At 42.8% G+C, this 18300-nt stretch overlaps 1 protein-coding gene across 20 annotated transcripts in view; it reads left to right on the top strand.

Annotated features, from left to right (window-relative positions):
- The window catches only part of Atxn1 (ataxin 1), a 380609-nt gene that overhangs the window by 279747 nt on the left and 82562 nt on the right, over positions 1–18300 (top strand). The window contains exon 1 of one of the 20 annotated variants that reach the window (XM_063259915.1): positions 6066–15278. The exons of the other annotated variants lie outside the window; for them this stretch is intronic. The gene's annotated coding sequence lies outside the window, so the exon portion shown is untranslated. Of the gene's footprint in view, positions 1–6065; positions 15279–18300 lie in introns of those variants that run through there. 20 annotated transcript variants of the gene reach the window in all.

Raw genomic sequence — 18300 nt, 5'->3', positions numbered from 1 at the left:
CTTCAATCATTCCGTCTCTGATGTCTCTTTGGAGCACAGATAGCAGAGCCCAGTTGTAAGGCATGCGTCTGTACACAGTATTGTTTTGCAGAGGCTGGATGAGAGACTGGGACTTGTACTTCTGTCCCACCTCTGGGCAGTGGTCTTGGTGGGCTGCAGGACTCCAGAAATGTTTACAGCAACGCAGGTGAAGGAAAGCGTGAAAAATGAGAAAGAAGGGCCGGGTTTTCTTAGCACTTTTAAGCTAAAGTGTGTGAGAGACAGACATTAATGCAGAAAGCAGGGTGAGAATTCCTGGCGAGGAATGACGCCCATCCCGCACAGGGGGAGCTGCGGCTGTGTGGAGTAAAATGCACCCCTGTGCTCCCCTCTATGGAGCCCATGAGAACAGATTTTATGGGGAGCAGGGAGCATATGTGAGGTTCATAGAGGAACTTGTTCTGATTCGGTCCTTTGCAGGCAGATTATGTCCTATTTGTAGACATCACCCTGTTTCTCCATCTCCATCCTCCTCCCTGTGTGCCGCTCACGTCTGCGCCCGGCACCCGTGCGCATGCGCACCCCCTGCCGCCACATGCCGGCCAGGTGGCTCCTGCTTACATACATGGCTTGGCGCTTTTACTCTTTGGCTAAGACCATTTCGCACATGAACAACACAGCCTCCTCCTAGAGACTTGTCACCCATCTGCTTGCAGAAGAACTGTCTGTTTCCCTCGGAAAACTGGTCCAATCAACATTTTCCTTTGGCCAGGGCAACTTCCCAGAAGCTCTGCCAGAAGGTCTCTGATTGCAGTTTCTCCTTCTCATGTGCGTGGCTGACTTCACCGTCATCCTCTCTCGGCGCCTTCCCACAGGCCCCTACCCTCAGCCCCCTCCACCTCTTCCGCAGAGAAGCCCTGTCAAAGTGAATGACAGGATCAACTCCTTTCTCCCCAAATGGCTCCTTAGTCATAACTTGAAAGCATCATTGCCTCTTGCTCAAAAAGACTGGCAGATTTTACCCCCAGGTGACCCCCTTGCAGAATGAAGTCGTGGATGTAACCCCTGCCTGGCTCTCTCTCCCAGTCTGTCTATGGCACTGTGGGCAAATTCACTGGGAGTCCCTCCTGGTGCCCTATCCTGTCTTGTGCCACGTGCTTGCAGTAAACAGGTTACTATCAGGCTGGCTTGGAAGTCAAACTCTGATGCCATCTTGCTGAGGCAGCACATGCCTTGTGTTTGGGCGGGAACTGAGGGTCCACTGTCATGGGAGATGGCACAGTGACTGATGTTGCATTCCCTTGGGTGAAGATTTCAAGGACCTGGTGGGCCCTTTTGGTGAACAGCTGCAGGAAGTGAGATGAAGCAGGGCCCCTTTTTCCTCAAATGTAAAAATAGCAGGGTCAAAGTGGTCCTCTGACCGAAAAAAAAAAAATGTGTCAGTGTTTAGTTTTACCTGGTTCCAGAGAATTTTGAAATGAAGCATCTGTGCATTTTAGGCAGGAACTGGGAGACCTGGTCCTTGGTAGCATTTTAGAAAGAAAAGGGCAATAACTAGGAAATCATTCTGCTTCTGACTGAGCGAGCTGATATTCAAGGGGCATACTATGGAATAGGGGAGGCCTGGACACAAGGTGAGGCAGAGTCACCACCCCACACCCGGTGTTGTCAGAAGGTCCCATCAGGCTCTCTGGAAATGAGACTCAACAGTGAGGCTGCTTTTAGCCCATGGATTCCTTCAGGAAGTCCTGCAGCACTCACATCCCCTTTGTTACTGGAATGCTTTCCCCTTCCCTTCTTTGTCCTGATTCCTAATCCATTCTGAGGTCCCAGAAGATCCTCTTCTTCAAAGTCTTGGCCAGTGAGATCTTCCAGAAGCTTCTGGAAGCATTCCTCTGCCACTCTGAGTGGAAGGGAGCAAAATAGAGAATTTGTTTTTTTTGAAGGGGGTAGGGACCAGCAATCGAATTCAGGACCTCACACTTGCCAGGCAGGCACTAATGCCACTGAGCTAAATCCTCGGTCCCAGCGAGATGGAAAATTCTATTTTCCATAGTACCACGTGGCCACTGCATTGTGGCATAGGAGCTGGTCTCTGTGTGTTTGTGCCTGGCAGTAAACCTACTAGGCGTAACCTGGTAGTGAGCCACATAAAAACAGATCAGATCCCAGTGGCTTGCTAATGCAGCCCCTGACAAATAGATGGACTTAAAGGGCATTGTTCCCAACAGGAATTCTCATAGGAAAACCTGTCTTTCCCCATGAATTTCCCCACGAGCTGTGTAGCACATCCCACTTCACTGAACTGGTGCAAGCAGGCTCCACTCCACCCACACGCACAAATGCAGCATGTTCTGTCCCTTACTTTGAACCCACAGCCTTGGTTCTGCTGGATGGGCAGTGATTTTGTAGTAGCTAAGATAAAAGAAATGAAAGCCCAAGACTGAGTTCTTGGCTGCTGTCTGCCACCTGCCATCTGTCAGCCTTAGACAAACCACCTCACCTTGTCCCCTGAATTATCATCTCTCTCCTGTGGGATCACCTGGAGGACCATGTGATGCCATGGATGAAAATGTGCTTGGAGAAATCACAGGATTTTCCATCCCAAGTTCTGACAACATTCTCTCGCCACAGCCTTTGGCTTCAGGCACTGACATGCCCATAGGCTTGTCCTGTTGATGAGTGTTGTTTGGAGTAGCTTGGATACACACTCTGTCAATAAAAATGACTCATAGAAACATCAGTATTTGTTATCGTGATAATGGGGAGCCCTTGAACAGACTTGCATGAGGCTGCATTACAGCAGCAGCCACCTTGTTACTTCAGGAGCACTGCTGTCATCTGGAAACTTGTTTAACTTCTATCTGACCGTAAGCAACATATTTTTCTTCTCTCCTGACCTGCCCTCCCAAGTTAACCCTCATGAGCTTGTGCACCCAGTTAGGACCTGTCCACCCTGTCTTCTAAATCACCCTCTCATTTCTCCTGTGTCTCACTTTACATGAGCCACATTACAGCCAGCTGAGCAGCAAGTGGCTGCTCATACGCTCAAGCACCTCATACTGCAAGTCTCAGTCAATTGGAGGAGACCATTGGTAACCTCTTATCACATACCAGATCTTCAAGCCCCTGTATCTGGGATGTCAGGAGTTAGCAATTCTTGTCATTAAATTACTAGGACATCAGGAGGATCTAGTTCAACATGATTGGCTGGTTGATTGATGAGCGTGCCTAAGTTATTCAAGAGAATTCAGTTAGAATAGGGGAAGCTGAAGGGAAAAGAGGATGCACTTGCCTTTGTATCATTCACATCTGCAAAATGAAGAGCTATAGTGGTTAGGTAATGAGATCTTGTGCGGGAAAAGATGGTGAAGATGAGACAAACTGAGGTTGCACAAATGACAGAAATCTCACAATTGTTGTCATCAGAGATGGACAATAACACACGAGAGGCAACAGTCTGATTTTTCAGACTTGTTGGCTAACAAAATAGAATTTTCAGAGATTAGAGTGAGTGAGTGTGTGTGTGTGTGTGTGTGTGTGTGTGTGTGTGTGATATAAAAACCTCCATCCACCAACTTTCTTCCACTAATTGTTCCTTTCAAAATTACTCAACTCAGATTAGGTGTCTTAGGACAATAGTATTTTTCAAAGCATGACTGAAAAACGCTTTTCATTAGCAAATGTTTAACCATCCCGGTTTCTCTCTGACCTTTGAACATGTGAAAGAAGTAAAATTAGATCATGTTGGTCCAGGTCAGGAAAATGGAAATGACCAAGATTACACAGATGGAAAAGACATCTGTGTGTTTTGGGTAGCATTTTCCCCCACCCAAAGAGACTGGGGTTGGAGGTTGCTACTATATCTTTCCCAGGAGAGCTGAGTACATCAGCTGAGTGGATTGCAGTTCTGTGGTTGAGTTACTGGGTGACTGGCAGGAACTCTTCACATTGTAGTCCCTCAGGCTGCTCATCAGATGTCACTGCAAAGTTGGTTTTGAGGATTCCCTGCCATCACCTTGCCATAGCTAGGGAGACCCAGAGGCCTCATATCTAAGTCTCTCTCCAAGAAAGGGTAAACTTGCCAAGTATGAGAGCAGAATGTATCCAACTGTTTCAAGAATGTCTGTCCGTGTAAGGCAAAGGCTTTGCAAGCAGTAGAGAGGAGGTAGGAAGGAGCTATTGTGACACCTTGGTAATTGGAGGAAAGAAAGCAAGGCACATGTTTCGGTGTAAACAGTCACCACACTTATGTGCCAGTTTTGTCACACTTTACCCACCTGCTGTGAGCCCACTGAAGCCTTTGCATCAGCAAAAATATTTGCACAGTGTGTCGCCAGAGTACTTGAGTGTCTGATGTTTCTCCATGCAGTCTCCCCAGCTGTCTCCAATCCTCGGATGTGTGGCCCTCGCAAAGGATAGCCGTTGGCAGCAAGCCAGGCCATTCTGCTCCGACTTGGAACAGAAGGGAATATGATTTAGCCATTTTTTAAAATGCGCACCCTTATAGACTTCAGAAGAATTTCAATTTCAGGACTGTCTCTGCAACTGGGACCAGTGCTGGGATTAGCATATTAGCATATTAGATTAATCCCAGTGCTGGGATTAGCATGTTAGAAAAAGTACCAGTGCCAAGCCATGAAATGGGCCTTAAAGTTCAATCCTGGCTACAAATCATTGCTTCCTGCACTTATTTCCATAGAAAATCATCCTTTTGGGACTTCACTGTGGTTGATTTTCACTTGTCAGAGTTGCTTGGTATGTGGCAATGTGCGTGCACATGCTCAGCTACCCCTGCACCTGTGTGTTTGCACACACACAACCCCATGCCCACAAGTGTGCATATATACACTCATCCTTGTATGCGTGCATGCTCAGATCATGCATTATGTGTGCAAGTAAATATGTTCCCCAAGTGTTGGTTGTGCACACTTGTGTAAGAGCAAGTTAGCCTTCATATGTGTTTTTGTGCAGTCTCAAACATATGTGCAGTCACCCTCTATACATGTGCATATTATGCCCCATGTCTTATGTACACACTGTTGCCTCACAATGTAGTAACACTCACCCCTGCATATATTTCTAGTTGCACACTCACCCTCACATCCTCACAGGCATGTGGTTATACATATACCCTTTGAGTGTGTGCTACATGCATAGCCATGGCTGCTGCACACATGTGCCCACGTAGGACTCACACATGCTTGGGTGCATGTATGCTAGCTCCCTACACTTATGTATATGCACATGTACTTGTTCTTGCACACTCCCCTCTGCATGTGTGTATGCCTGCACACTCAACTCCCACCAGTGCTTACATGCATATCTCCCCCGCATGTGTGAGGATCTCTGCATCTAATTGACTTTGCTTGACTCACTCATGAGCCTGGATTAACCTTATGAAGTAGGAGGCAGCCCAGTATTTAACTCTGCAGCTTTTTGCTCTCAAAATATTTTTGAAAAATACCCATCTAGTGGAACAGGAAAGGCTCAAACTTGAAATGTCTGAGCACTTCTACATTACATTCCAGCTCCTAATCTCAGAGCTGTAGCAATCTGTTATCTAAAAATTGCATGTTTTAGTCATTGTTTATCCATGGGGGAGGGGACACTTGTAGGTCTTAGTGCAGTAAGTGATTTAGCTTCTGTTTCCTGTGTCCTTGCTCCTTTTAAAACGACACCACTGATTGATACGTGGAGTTTCAGTTTGAATGTTCTCACCCGTAGACTCATGTGAACTTGCTTTTCATGCTACATTAAAACAGGAAGGTCAGAAGCAACTGTTTTTCCAAAAGCTCGTGCTACACCGGCAGTTTGAATTGCATGAACCCAATAAATACCTACAAAACTGGCCATCTGTGCTACCAATTCCAGCTGGGAACCTCATGGTTTCATGTATGAGTCAAAAAGAAGCGTGCCAGCCAGCCTCAATGCGTTTTATGCCACAAACCAGTGAATGTGCATATATCATGTGTAAGTGAGGGGCAGATGAAGTGAAAACCAGCTATCAACTGCGGAGGAATTGTGCAAAATTAGATAGACATGTACATGTTCTCAGCTTTTGTCTCTTAGTTTAAATCTTTAAAATATGAGAGGAGAAGGGAGACGTGGTGAGGCGGGGGGAGAGTGTAACAGTTTGATTTTATATCCTCTGCTAGTCAGGTAATAGCTCTCCAAGTTATTTTTATAGGTCATTCTATCTAGTGGTAACCTACAGTATAAAGCCATCTCCCAGCTTCCCAATAGTGCTGTCTGTTTTCTCACTTTCTAATAATTACTTCAGATCTGAGAGTAAAGCCTTGTCACACTGAATATGAATCAGAGCCAGCTTCAGGGTGCTGTGTGGATTGTCTGGGTCTGGCTTTTTGTCCATCTAAGGCAGAGAAACAGGATCATCTGTGGATGCATCTCTCTGTGGGCTGTGTAGACATACTAGGAACACAAACATGACTTCTAACATGATCTTCCTGATGCTCTATTGGTGCAGTAGCTGAGCTGTTGTTAAAATAAAAATGTGCAGATATTTGGGGCCTATTCCCAGCTCACATCCTTGACCACATAAGTGATGCAAAGAGTAAATACTTTTAAATATTTATTTAGAAAGTTGTCATCCTGAGACTGGCTGTTCATTTGTTCAGAGGTCACCAGAGACAAAGAGAGACGAGAGAGACAGACAGACCCCTATCCTTCTGCCTTCCTACTAGAGGAATAAAAGGCAGTGGGAAACACTCCAGCTCACGTCATAGAGAACATTCGTGACAGGGTGACTTCTATTTCATTCAAGTTATTTGGTGAAGTTTGACATAACTAACAGTGTGTAACTTGCTATCATTTAAGGAGTCCTTTTATGTGGTAGCAGGATATTTGTATCCTCCAAGGACACCAAGGTGGGTGTGCATGTGTGTGCTGTATAAAAAGTTATTGAGCCTCAAGCCATCTTCCCTCCTGGGATCTCTCTGCACCAGGATGAAATGGCCTTGGACCATGGCCAACTAGGCAAGAGAATGATGACCTGCTCTTTAAAAGCTTTATAGATAATAGGTCGAGCAGTTTCTGGTTTGCCTCTTCAGCCACGTACCTTCCCACAACTCTCTCAAGAGAGCAGGGATGGTTTGGGGTCGAGGCATGGAATCTAAGAAATAATGCCAGGGAGTTTGACTATGTTCTTCTACTAAACATGTACTTGATTGTTTAGTTCATGTCTTAATGTACAGAATAGCCAATAGACTTTAAGTATGAGACATTAATAATTTATAATTCATTTTCTTTGGGAATGATTCATGGATTACTTCAAACCCAAATGATATCCATTGTTTGATAGCTAGGTGTCATATTCATAAGTATAAAACAAGGTAGAGGTAGCCCATTAAAAAATTTAGGTTCATTTTCTCTGCCTCTTTATTTTGTCTTCCATTAGGAGATGTGGTGCTCTGAATTGTTCTTGATGTTTGTCTTATCTTGTGAACAAAAATCTCCCCAAAGTCCTAACAGTGTCTTCTCCGGAACCTAGCAATGTGTCAGGTAGATCCATCCATGTGTTATATGATCTATTTGTATGTTTTATGGATGGACTCCCAGTTGAGTTCACTGACTTTTTTTAAGGAGAAAATGAATCAATATTGAAACTGTTTTGTCAAATATCATGCATTTATATAGTAGGTGTCTTCTCCAAGAGGAGCAATGATAGTATATCAAACATCTCATGAAATCCTTATGCATTCTTATCTGAGAATTCTTATGTTAAAACAGAGATTTCATGAGTGCCCAATCTTTTGGTAGGGAGCACTGTTTCCAAGCTCTGTCCCTGATAATTATTTCAGAATGAAGTCAACTTCACCTGATGTCCATCTTTTTTTTTTAACTGAGATATCAATAGTTGCCTATGATGATGTGACCACTACTATTACCAACCATGCCTTCAAAAATCTCCTCTAGAAATTATTTCAAGGTCATGGGACATAATTCATTTTGATCAATCTGACCCCCTTGAACAAATTCAGGGGGGCTATATGATCTCAGGAAATCTCCATGTGTCTTGGGCTTCAAGTATTTTTTTAAGTGTGCTCATCTGATACTTTTAAAACTCCAGGCATTCCTTTGGTGAGAAATACAGAAGCACAAATATAAATGAGGCGGTTCAGCCTTCTCCATGACATCGATTATTAACATTACTAAGTCTTCACTGAGCAATGTCTTTGTTCTGTCTGATGCGTTGTATTGATAGTATTTTCCACAAAATCCACCTCAGTCTGATATTTAGCCACTCAGTACTGTTTCGTCCCCCCCTTTTTCTTCAGCTTTAGTTTTGCTCTCTTTTCATTGACTTCTTATTAGCAACAAGTCACTCAAGATGAGATGAAGCATTAAGATTTAAGTGGCTGTATACTAGAGAATGTATTTGGGGCTTATGAAACGGATGGTAAGTATTTTAGAGAAAGTTAACAAAAGACAAAAGCATCATCACGGAGTGTAGGTGTAGCTCAGTGGTAACCCACTGGCCTAGCATTTGCAGAGCTCTGAGTATCTTCAGCCTTGCAACAAGGGAGAGAAAAGTTGAAGCACCTGTTAGGCTGCTTCATGTATTTATTTATTCACTCATACATTCATTTAGTTGTTTAATAAATGCTTATTTAAAGACTGTATTATGCAAAATGCAAACCACTTAATAGTAGATACACATTGACAAACAGGGTTTCTGCTTTCCAGAAATGAACAGTCTGCTGGAGGAATCTGGATGCCTCGCCAGACTAAGAGGAGACAGAGATAGGAACTACAGACAAGATATAGTAAAATGGGGTAGGATGTGGAAGGGTCAGTATGGCTGGAAGGATTTAAAATAAGTTTAAGGTGTTCAAGCTAAGTTGGAGATCTCTATAGAAAACATATCTCTATTTTTGAAAAAGTTTGTTAAGAGGACTAAAACTATAGCTGACACTTAAGAATATTTGTCATGTGCCAGGCACAACTCTAAGTACTGCTTGTGCGTTTTCTCATTAGATCCCTACAACCTTACGAAGTACATATTATTCTTGTAATTTATAGATTGCTCTGTTCTGTGCTCCATAGTTATAATGGAAGCTTTCCTAAAGGCCTTAGGGATAAAGGACACAAAAGAAAGTAGGGGAATAATCAGTGTTAATTATTGGCCCAGTGAAGTCTAATTTAGGCTTTTGAGGAGGGAGTCATTTTATGTGAATTCAGGCTAAATAGTGGGGCCCTTCTAAGAAAATTAAGTTGTATTTCAAGTGTTCATAGATGTGTAAATTCTTAAATGAGTTTTTTCAATTCCTAAGATCACTTTTAATTAATTGACCATCTTTTTATTTTATTTAACCTCTTGGTTTTTTTTTTTTTTTCAAAATTATCCTATCTGTTGGAGAAACCAAGGTGCAAAGTAATTTGCCAGAGGGCACAGTTGGGGCCATAGCAAGAGAAATGGATACCTGAGAACTGTTGCAGAAATAAAATGAGGTGATGTTCTGCCCCTAGTGCAAGGCTTGAGCTGTAGAATAGTCAGCTCTCAGTAGCGTCAGAGAATCCTTAGTGCCAGGACCAGCCTCAGTTACAAAAACCCGAAGAATACTCAGGTCCCTTAAATAAAATGGCATAGTATTTGCATATCACTTGTACACATCATTCTGTGTAGATGAGCACAAATATCATACTGAAATGAGTTAGTTTTAATGGTGACTCAAAGGCATCACAGCCTCAGCCTCTCAAAGCTGGGCTTATTGAATGCCACACACCCACTTCATTCATGCAGATTCAGTGTAGTACGTGGAATACAGCAGATGCATCATAGTTTGGAGGAACATAATCCCCAGCTGTTTGAATCTATGAATGTAGAACCTATTGATACAGAAGGACTTCCTGTATACACTCAGCTAATTATCACTAATGTTCATTCTAGAAGGCAACTTTCGTTCCACCGTGCTACACACAAACCCACAGATCCTTAGCTGTACAGTTGTACTAATTTTTAGGAACAAAACCAGGTGTGGTGAACCACATCTGTAATCCCAGCACTCTGGGAATCTGAGGCAGAAGGATCACAATGTCAAGGCCATCCTGGACAGTTTGACAAATTAGCAAGATCCTTTCTCCAAAATTTAAAAGGGGCCAGTGGGAAGGTCCTGAATTCAATTCCCAGTACTACCAAAATCAAAACCGGAAAGATGAAATTAATTGGAAACACACAGTCTGCCTGTATATTAAGGAAAAGGCAGGATGAAAGCCATCTTTCTCTTTTGCATGCTTCAAACTGCTTGTATTTTCAGTAAGCCGCTGTCGGTTTAGGGAGGTGTTACTGTGTGTGTGTATCTAGACTTAACACAGAGGCCCTGGTCGGGTGGTTCTGAGGGTTCTCCTGGGTTTGGCTTGTTGTGTTGGGTTGTGTGTGTACATTTTTAAGCCAGTGCCTGCCTCCTAGGCTGCCGAAGCAGAGAGTACAAGTCTGAACTACGGAGAAACAGGTTTGAATAAGTCTAGACATTTGGTTATCGTCTGTCTCACATTCATTTGTGTCGTAGGCGTTGCACTCTGGGGATTAGTGTTTCATTATGCAGATGCTGTTTTATCTTTAGCTTCCTTATAATAGCTTGAAGTGAATTCTGAGTGGAGAGAGCAGGAAGGCCAGGCCTTTGTCGCTGCAGGGATTATTCCAAAATGGGTTGGATGGTTTTCCTGGGGACCGGTAAGCATTGTAACCTCAGTGTCTGGTTCACTTAGGTGAAAGCTGTCTCATCTCCTCAATTAGCACACAGGGTGCTGAGGAATTATCCAGGGTCCCCCAAACTGTGAGGAATAGGGAAGCATAGAAATCCGTCCATACCAAGCATCTGATCCTTCGTATGATAGCTATATGTGTGAGTTCTGTGCTGGGGAAAGGAAGGGCATTTCCCATACCTGTGAGTATATAATCACTGCCTCTCCACTTTTTAATTAGCTCCTGAAGCTATAGAAAGAAATTTGCTCCTTTCAGATTAGGCATAGCTTCTCCAAACAATCAATGTTTCATTTTCAAAATTCCAAGTGAAACAGAGTGTGTGTTTTTTTTAGCCCCCCTAACTTTCTGACTGTGAGAATGTTTCATTTTTAGAAACACATTACAGAAAGGTTAGATAACTTTGTTTGCCCAAATAACCACCTCGCTCATATTCTTTTCTAACCTGGGTCCTTCCAAAGGGAGTTTTGGCTTCAGGCTGAGTTGAGTGGTTGTTAAAAATCAGCGTCATGGCAGGTAGGTGTCTTGTGGGTGAAAAAGCCCAGATCAACACTGGGCTTAGAGGAATCTTTTGAGGGATGAGGCCTTGTCGAAGGTCCTTTGTGCCCATGAAGAGGGCTGTGATATCCTGGTTGGTCTCCTGCTTCATGATATAAATGGTTTGTTCCACCCTGCACTCCCAGTATGATGTGCTACCCTCGCCAGAGACCCAAAGTAAAAAGGCCTCTTGATCTTGGACTAAACTTCTGAACTATGAGCTGAAACAAAACAAACTTTGTTTCCTTATAAATTAATTGCCACGGGCATTTCATTATAGTGACAGAAAAGGCCAGCTTTGCAGATTCAGTCCCAGTATGGGCTTGTCAGCCTTGGCCCTACTTCATTCACACATTCACTATTGACTGATACATTCCCTCACCCAGTGAGTCACATTCATTCACCCATTTGTAAACATTTGTTACATGCAACATCACTGCTAGATAGGCTTCTGGAAAGGATTGGTTTTCCACAGTACAGACATAAACTCACAATCCCAGAGGCTGAAACACAGATCAAGGCTTATGTGAAAGCCCAAATCTGTAACAGAGGAGGAGGAGTCTAGAGCTTTAGCAGACAAGCTTACGTTTGTACCTAAAAATCCATCCTTCATTTTTGAAAGGTAGTGTATGTGGTAAGCACATGCACTGAAGAACTTGGCAGGCCTGGGTTTGAGTCGTGGACCCATAACATACTCACTCACACTGAGGAAGTGGGGTTTTTTTGAGCTTCCGTTTGCACTTCTGTGTGGTAGTCATTTCTGCTCTGCAGAGTGGCATGAGGATTAAGCAGGCAATGTAGTGATTGCCACATTAAAACAAAGTATTCAGCAAAGGCTACTCCACTTCCTCTTCCTTCACAGGTAGGGTGACCTGGGCCAGAGGTCAGGGAGACCCTTCTTATTGTGAATAGACAGAAGCTTCATTACCTAATACTAGAAAAGCACAGGTCCTTCCTGCCCATGTCCCCAGGGGCTGCACCTTTCTGCCAGAAGGTATGGTTTTGTGCCTCTCAGCACCTGGTGGCAGGTACCTGATGATCTTCCATCTCCCTGGAGGGAGGCTCTTGTCCTCTCCAAAGAAATCTGCTGCACAGAGACAGCAGCACAGCACTACCTAGAGGAACAGACTCTCACCAGGCAGTCACTCTGGGGATGCACAGTTCCACTGCTAAACTCATGACCTTTAGGGAATTTGGCAATGTACTTCTCTGTGGGGGACAAAGAGACAAATTCAAGATTAAGTTTGTATGTTAAAGGGCTTTTATTTTGATGCTATTGAATTGTGTTTGGAGATTGCGTACCCTTCAGATTTCTTAGGATGTGGGTGAGGGAGATCTAGATTTCATGAGCTCCTTGCAAGGTACTGAGGCTGTAACTTTGGGGCCTATTTTCTCCCATTGTCCTTGGGAGGCAGAGAGCCCTGCAAGAGAAACTGCTGAAAGATTCAACCCATTGTCATGGGTAGAACTGTATGGATATTTGAATTTAGGTTAGCTGCTTGATGGGTTTCTGTTTCATTGCTTTGGTGTTTTGTTTTTTGGGAAAGAGAATGTTTTAGGATAAATGGGAGAAGGGAAGGGAGTGTCTGTAGTCTGACTGATGAGCTTCTGAGATAAGGCCTCAGAGGTTACAGTGCAGTTGTAAGTAACCCTTTGGGAGATAAGGACTCATGGGAAGGTGCCTCAAAGCAAAGTATTCATCTTACTAGTCACTGGCTGTTAAAATCTGGCTTACTTCAAACTAACTTGCTTACTTTTGAGCTTTAGGGTGCAAATTACGGGTTGAACACTTGGGAACATACATAGCAAGGGAAGTCTTTTAGAAGGTTATCTCTGCTGTGTCAGGTTGTCTTCCACAATGCACAATTCAGGGAATCAACATTTCGTTAATCTGCTTACAGATGAATTTTATGCAATTTCAGGATTCACCTCCATGATCCTCCCATTTTTACAGCCATAATACATTTCTCACACTTAGTGACGCATTCAACTAGTATTTCTTGAGTGTTTCCCCCAAGCAAGATCCCTGGAGATGAAGACGTGAATCAGAACATTGGTATTAACCTCAAGAAGAGGCAATCTGCAAGGAGCAAGGAGCTATAAAATGTGTATGTGGACAGCTTAAATAGAAGGAGAACATTAGAGTCAGATGTTACGAATCAGAAAACTTTGTACATTAGTGGATAGAAAAATCAGTTTCCTCTAAGGCAGTCTCAGAAAAAACATCAGGACTTTGACTGAAATTCACATTCTTTCCTATACACTGTGAGCTAGGTCAGTTAAGGGCAGTTTTAGTATCTCTGAACTTCATCAGTGATCTGTATCTCTGTTCTCATTCCCTCCGATCTGTTCATATTCCTCAGTATCCTAAACCCTGTTGCAGCCTGCAAGATTTTTGTTTTACCCTTTAAGATAACTAGAAGAATCTGGAACACATCAGGTTATGTTGCCACAATCATAGGCAAACGTTCTCTAGATTTCAGCAAGAACCACGTCATTAGTCAGGCATGGTGGTACATACTTGTAATCCCAGCACTCAAGAGGCTAAGGCAGGAGGGTCATGAGTTTGAGGCCAACTTGAACTAAACAGTGAGACACTATTGCCAAAGCAAAAACAACAAAACCACAGGCGCATCAAGGACTTTCACTAAATACTGCCTATAAAATATGTCTCATTTTAGCATATAGTACTTATTTATGTTACACATTATTAAATTTAATTGAATGTAATTTGCTATCAATAATGAAGTAATATGATATGATAGCCATACCCTAGCATCAATAAAATATGGAAATTGGTTATTTTTGATTATATATATGATGGCACTGTCTTGAAGAGCACCCCCTTCAGCTTTTTGTTTGGGAAGTATTTTGCCTCTTTGGTATTGGTCTTTCTCATCCAAAAGAAGCTGATAGGAGACTTGATGTAACTTTTCTTTGCTCCCCTGATGTTGTTTACATGTGATTCTAATAGACATGTACTTCACTAGAAATTCATAATCTGAAGGAAACACCTGATGATGAAAATGTTACAAAACAGAATAATTCAATAACTCATTGTTTCATATATGTGGATAAATAATAGGTCAGAAAACAGCTTGACACAGGTTTGGACAAATCATTGCTTGAACCAGTCGCTACATATTGCTACATCAGAAAAGCCCAAGATAGCCAGTGAAGAGAGAAATCCAATTGAGAGAAATCCCAGTGCAAGCATGGGAGGGGACTGCCCCTATTCAGCATAGTAAACAGATACGTTTTTCAAAGGTCACTTCAGGAAAAAAAAAAAAAATAATAACAAAAACTAAAGTCACTGCAGGTTCCCCAGTTCCATACAGGGCTGCTCAGCATTTGCTCAGCGTTTTAATTGTCTTGTGGAAACTGGTTCTGTATCATCATCTAGATTATAAATTCCTTGAGTGATGAGACATTACTTATGGGCACAGTAGAGTGTCAGTATTTCAGAATTGCTGCTAATGGGAGAAAGTAAGGTGGAAAGATATTTCAGCAGAAGGTAAGAGCCCCCAGATCTTACACTAGGTGCCGCCTCTGTTCTCTTCAAAGTCTTCATATGCCTCATTGTTTTCAAAGCCACAGAACGCGTGTGAGGAGGAGGAGGTGGAGCAAGGAGAGGCTTGGACTCGCCTTTGTGTCCGAGAGCGGTTAAGATAGCCTCAAAACTGTCTTCAATTTATACAGACTGGCTTTTAAAATTACATGAACTGTAGGTCACATTCCAAATTTAAGAACTATGCGCTCATAATTGCAGTTACCTCATAGGATTAAGAAATCCTTCGCTGGAGAGCAGAGCGCGCTCTGCGTTTGCCTGGGTGGGTCTTGGAGGCGTGGCCTGGGTACTATATATGGTCGCTTGCGGCATCCTCTCCGGAGCTGGTCCCCGCTCTGTTTCCTGGTCACCATGAACTAAGCGGCTTTCTTCCTCCACACCCTTCTGCCGTGATATTCCTGCCTTGCAGCCAGCTGGTAATGGGGTGCATTTCTCCAAGCTGTGAGCTACCTTGAACAGAACTCTTAACTTGTGAGTATCAAGTATTGTGGCTCTGCTGTTGGAAAGCTGACTAGCGCACTGTGCTTTTAATGTTTTTTTCTTTTATTATTGCTACATTTCGCGTAGAAAACAAAAGTAGGGGCAGTGCTGTGGGACCCAGCACCTTCTCTGGGTGGGCATCTTGTGCTGATTAGGAAACCGAGCAGAGCCCAGTTAGTTAGCAGAGCCCAGTTAGTTACAAAAAATAAATGTCAAGGCAAGTCAGACTCATTCATTTCTGAGCAGCAAATATCGATCCCATGACATGGTTTGATTATGACTGCTCATACTATGTTAAATGACTGAGTTCCAATGTAGGTGAAGGATGAAGCTCACATTGTGTGCCATCTGATTGGCCGGTTTACTAATTTAGTTGCCAGTATTTATTAAACACATACTGTGCACCAGTAGGTGGTGTCAAGGTCTCTACTGAGTTCTAGAATTAGACCCAGCTCTGTTCAAGTTCTAATTCAGTGACCAAAATTTTTAGCAGTGAGAATTCAGATAAATTACTTAATCCTCTTATGTTCCTTATCATAAAATCATAAAGGTTATTGTGAAAATTAAGTGACAAAAATCATAGCAAGAACTTAGCTACTATTGGAGAATAAGGAGTAAATTACTAGCTTTCATTACCTTATCGTATTCCTCATTCTTGTAGAAATTTGAGAGATGGAATGTGAAAGCAGGCTTTGGTGAAGCCCTTGTTTACAGTGACTATAGTTTGTTTAAAAGGACTCTAACTCAGATGTTACAGGCCTTCAGGCACTCTTTTGGAATGTCACTTGAGCTCCTGTTTCCATCCTGTGATAACATGACTGTTGATGATTGCTTACACATTTACTCTGTGATCAACTACAGTAGGGAAATGTGCCCCCCAGCTCCTCAGTGGTGGAAATTTTCTTATCAAGCTATGAAACACGACAGGAGGCCCATGTTATGTGTGACCCCACTCCAAGGCCTTGGGTTGGGAGGTGTTTTCAGTGTCATAATCCTTTTTACTGCCCGCACTCTGCCTCCATTCAGCTTCAGAACTTTTAGGCTATTATTGGTAGGTTCCATGGCCTTTGGACTGTGGCAAGAGTATACAGTAACACTTAGGTGCTTACCTCATAATGCCCAGGAAGCAAAGAAAGGAAGGAAAGAGGGTCCTAATATCCCCTTCAAGGGCTCCCTCTCAGAGACCTAAGACTTCCTTCCAGGCCTCATCTCTTGGAATTTCCACTAAGCTGGGGACTAAGTCTTTAACACATCAGCCTTTTGGAGCCATCAAAGATCCAAATCATAGCACTGTTTGAACTGAGATATAAGCAAACATGATAACATATATGAGCTCTGTTTAGCATCCTAAGGGTGATAGAGCTAATTTTGGGGAGCATGCACCAAAGATATTCCATGGGGCAGACCTACCATGGGAAGACCGTCGTTTAATGATTTCAGTGTGCCCCTGGGAGAAGGGCCACCACCATTTAAATGCCCACCTGGGCACTGGTTCCACAGCAGGATTCCACTCACTCCACCCATCTTATTTTGGATCATAAGGCATTGTCTTAGAGGAGGACTTTTTGGAAAGCATTTTAATAAGCTATTTGTTTCACTAATCTGAAGTTAAAACTTTGGGATAAGGATGGTGACCTACAATATGATCTTTAAAACTGAAGCCAAGTTAATGAGCATTATTACTCCTTCCTGTGTGATCTGGGGCCACATCCGTTTTTATCTCTGAGCTACAGCATCCTCAGAAATGATCTCTCCCCTCCTTCAGCTGTGATCCTTTACATATCTCACTCCAAGGTGCACGTATTAGGGAAGTGAAATGCCCTGTAGTGCCTTCAATAGATATGCTTGCCAAATATTTGTTAGGATTGTATTAGCTGATCTTCTTGCCTTAGAAATAAAGATAACCCAATGAATTGTTGGCTGTGAATAAATCAAAATGGATTTAAGTTTCCTTTAGGCTCTTGAAAAGAATGTTTCACTTAGGCTCTCTTTGATATGATTAATTTAGAAATGAAAGGAATCTTGACAATTCTGTTTACCTCCTCATACCTTCAAATATTCCACTTCATCTCTCATCACTTTAGTTTAATGTAGGAAAGTTGTAGAAGGGGTTGTTTTGAGACCTCATATTGAACAAATCACTGAGTCTTCCTTGAAAGAAAAAGAAAACATACAGGTATATTTCTAATGCATTTATAGTCAACATTCCCAAAATAATCACCGTGTGGGAAGAGCTTCTTCTCATGTTCACAATCATTTCAGGATGCTTTAGGGATAAAGGAAATGCTGCCATGCTCCCCCAGAGCCAGTGCCTTTCCCATTTGCTGACTTGTCTTTCACCTCCCATTAAATTTAATGTCTTCATTCACCCACTGATTTCATGAGTGTTCCATAAAGGACGTTAGCTGTACTTTGCACATGGCATGCATAAATATTAGCCAAGACGGTGGCGGGTCAGGGTGTGCTGCAGACTATCTCAGATGGAACAGACACCAGGAATGGAGCACAGAACTCCTCTAATCACCCATGGCAACTGGATGCCCGATGGCCCATCAGCCAAAGCGGGCTTGCATAGTTCATTTCCGAGAATTTCTTCTAGCGCCAACATTTTATGCAACCTGGGCTTTTCATAGTGATTCCTTTATTGCTTCCTATATTACTAGACAGTTTTCCTTCTGTACCCTGCTCCCTGAGTGCTCTTTGAAATCACAGCATAGACGTTGCCATCACCTATATGCACAACTTCGGTATGGACTTCGGCGAAGCTATGAAATGGAATTGAAAGGAGTTAGGCTAGAAAATTAGAGGTGTTCCAGCATAAAATTCAAAATACAGAAAAAAAGTTTCTAAGCTCACTATATAGTTGTTTACAGCAAGGCTTGCAACCGGGACTTAGGGCTTTTATCGACACAGCATAAATAGACTACTACGTAAGGCAGAGACGTACCCTGAACAAAAGGTTGCCTATAACACTTTATATGCCCGTGATATACTTAATAATCCAGAGGAGATT

This window comes from Cavia porcellus, unplaced genomic scaffold, assembly GCF_034190915.1.
Source record: "Cavia porcellus strain 051 isolate PalLab524CR breed Dunkin Hartley unplaced genomic scaffold, mCavPor4.1 scaffold_13, whole genome shotgun sequence".
NCBI classification, from domain to species: Eukaryota; Metazoa; Chordata; class Mammalia; order Rodentia; family Caviidae; genus Cavia; species Cavia porcellus.
Note: the sequence above shows the minus strand (reverse complement) of the source record. Positions and strands in the feature narration are given on the sequence as shown.